This window comes from Ovis aries, chromosome 18, assembly GCF_016772045.2.
Source record: "Ovis aries strain OAR_USU_Benz2616 breed Rambouillet chromosome 18, ARS-UI_Ramb_v3.0, whole genome shotgun sequence".
In the NCBI taxonomy this organism is placed as follows: Eukaryota; Metazoa; Chordata; class Mammalia; order Artiodactyla; family Bovidae; genus Ovis; species Ovis aries.
Window position 1 is genome coordinate 10,490,618 of NC_056071.1, and position 3,472 is coordinate 10,494,089.

The following is a 3,472-nucleotide window of genomic DNA, read 5'->3' on the forward strand; positions in this document are numbered from 1 at the left end:
CACACTAAAAGGAAATTAACAGCATACAGTTCTCTTAATAATTCAAACAAAATTCTCTGCTTTCCCTTAATCAATTGTATGTTTTAAATAAAGTATTTTTCTGCTGGAAATATTCCAGTAATTTCTTCATCTGTCCACTCTGTGTACACACAGGCAGAAAGTACACATTCGAGAATGTTCTATAATTAATTTTAAGTGAAAGAACAATGTGCTGACAAGTAAAGTAGGGAGCCCATTATCTGAACAATTGGAACCTCACTTACAAATGTGGGTAAACTCTTTTTTCCCTTTTCTTAAACACACATATATCGTGCAAACAGAAAAAAGATATTTCCATTTGCAAAAGGGCTTTTTCGTTTTGTACATCTGCAGACACAAAAAAAGCCATACTCAACCACAAATTAGATCAGGGAGCTAAAACAAGCTCATATTATAACAGGCCACAGGTCTGTGAAAAATATAGTGTCTTTTGGGGTTGGAATTTTTTTACAGTAAAGCAAAGGAAAAGTCATTTTATGATAAAATATCATACCATCTGTTCTTGCATGTAAGAAAATTTGGCTGAACTGATCCAATTTACAGCAAGTTAAAATGGGTAGGTCTAAAATCCTTTCACCCTCAACCTTTGGTGGTTCAGCATGTGTAAGAAAAATACAGTTGAGAGAAGAGAAAATATAGTAATTCTATTTTAAATTCTTGGCCCGGTTCCTATACTTTGTGGCATGTACCTGGTATGTTTGGGAAAAAACCCCATATACGTGCATGCTTTTAGAAAGAATCACCTTTCATCTCCAGTTAAGTAGGTACCCTAGCCAAATGGTACATGAATGCCTTAATTTTAATCCAGGAAAGAGGTTTGAACTGGAAATACTCAAAACCACAACTTTGAAATGGCATAGGGTTGTCTAAAATCCTACATTTCTGTGGTTATAAAATTGAGTAATGCTTTTAAGATTGTATGAAATTAACAGTTTTACTTTGCATAAGACATAGGTTGATTCTTGAATCTCCCCAGCTTTAATTTTAGTTCTACTTAGTTCTTGAAAGGTACCATATATATGAAATCTACACTGTATTTATCAATGTATTTTGATGCTCTGTTGAATGTTCTCCAGTTCAAAAAAGTAGTAAAATCCATGAATATATTACTTTAAATCCAGTATATATCAAGAGTGAAAAAATATCTAAACAGATAATTAAAACATTTGGTAGAAGAGAATAAAATAATGATGATAAGTCTATAGAGATTTAAAAAATATATAACTTAAGCTCTATGTTTTGTTTTTTCCCTCTTAGAGGATTGTATTATGATATTTAGTTTTGAAAGAAACCTCAACTTTGAAAAGTCATCTAAGATGGAAGACTTGGCTTATATTTTAATTAGATACTCCTTTATTCTCAGATAACCACATATCTACTGTAACTTTTCAGTATAACTGCCTGCCAAATTTCACTAAAGTTTTTAGTTTCTTAGAATCTTGGAATAATCCTATATCGAAACCTACAGCAAATGCTTTGGCTCAAGGCATTAAAATAACGGATAATGCAGATCACCCTCCCAAGGTCAAGGATCTAATTTTTAAAGCTAGAGAACTTAGTTTTACCCTCCTCCTAACTCAAGATGGAACAAACCAGATGGAATACATGCTCACAATTTTACAGTAGGTGGGTTGTCATGTTGTAGATGAAACTTCATGCAAGACAGCAAAGGGAAGTGGGAATATCCTTTTAGTGTTGGGATAATATGAAAGACAATGTGAATAATTTAGATTCTAATTATCTGGTTGGGCCTTAGTGCCAATTAAGTTAACAGGATAAATTATCATATGGCAGAACATTTACAGTGAACAAAGAGAAGCAGAGAGTTAAGGTAAATACCTGAAGGATTCATTTACAAACTCAGTTAATAATGCTTTCAGTCCTAATTATTGAGTTTGGCTATCTAAGTAGTTGATCTATTTGCTGTATAATTATACAACTGCTTAATTCTCCGCACTGAGTTGTTGAGAAGATTCAACGAAATAGTATATTTAAAGAATTCAGTAGTATCTTCTCTACATGTTTACCTCTTTCCTACTTCACTCAATCCTTATTGCAACCCACCAGTTTGTGGGCAGGTCTCCTGTTGGAAAAACAAAACAGAACTGTCACAACATTTTTCAAATCAGTGCCATTTTATTTTATGCAAATTACACCATCTAATTTGGTCACAAGACAATTCAACTGTTAGAGCTACAAGCCAAGACTACATCTGGAAGACCAAAGCGGAAGAAAGAGTTCCTTCCAGGAGTATCGGTGAATTAAAATATTTGAAACAGAATTCAACAAAGGGGATAACATTGTGAGGATGCATTATATGTGCTGTCTTATTTAATCCTCACAAGAATCCTGTAAGATTAAATGAATGGTGTTGTAGAAGACACTGAGTTTCAGTGAGACAAAATAATATGCTTGAAGTTCCATAACAGTTAAATGGGAGAAATAAGACACTAACCCAGGTTTTTCTTGCCCCAAGCCTTTCTTCTTTTCAGTCCACCTTTCCTCCTTTGGACACACTGCCATTCACCTAGTGGGCATAGCACAGGTTTCACCTGATACAATGTATAACACAGAGGAAGTCAGCTCTTCAGCTGAAATTTTACAGATTGGCCAATTTACTTGGGCTTTTAATGACAGCAGCAGAAGATACCATTAGCCTGAAGTTTTCACGTGGGTCTTCAAATGAGATGATTTGTTTTACTGATTTAAACAAATATTGATCAGTGAGTCGAGAGCTATAATTTCTATGGAATGGAGGGTCAGCCTCAAGTGAATGGTTTGCTGAGGTATACCCACTGGAATTTCACATTCTTCCAGGGGTACTCTTGGGGAGTTACACAGAGCCCTGTGTGATTCTGGGATCGGTTAGTGAGGAAAGAGGGTAACAAAGAGGATTTGGGGTACTTATTCCACATTTGAATCTCAAAGGAAAATTATTTATTCTAAGGGTCAGATATAGGGACAGGAGTATGTCAAGGCTGTAAATTGTCACCCTGCTTATTCAAGTTATTTAATGTATTTAACTTATACAAAGAGTACATCATGAGAAACTCTGGGCTGGACGAAGCACAAACTGGAATCAAGATTGCTGGAATAAATATCAATAACTTCAGATATGCAGATGACACCACCTTTATGGCAGAAAGCAAAGAACTAAAGAGCCTCTTGATGAAAGTGAAAGAGGAGAGTGAAAAAGTTGGCTTAAAGCTCAACATTCAGAAAACTAAGATCATGGTATCTGGTCCCATCACTTTATGGCAAATTGATGGGGAAACAGTGGCCGACTTTATTTGTTTGGGCTCTAAAATCACTGCAGATGGTGATTGCAGCCATGAAATTAGAAGATGCTTACTCCTTGGAAGGAAAGTTATGACCAACCTAGACAGCATATTAAAAAGCAGAGACATCACTTTGCCAACAAAGGTCCATCTAG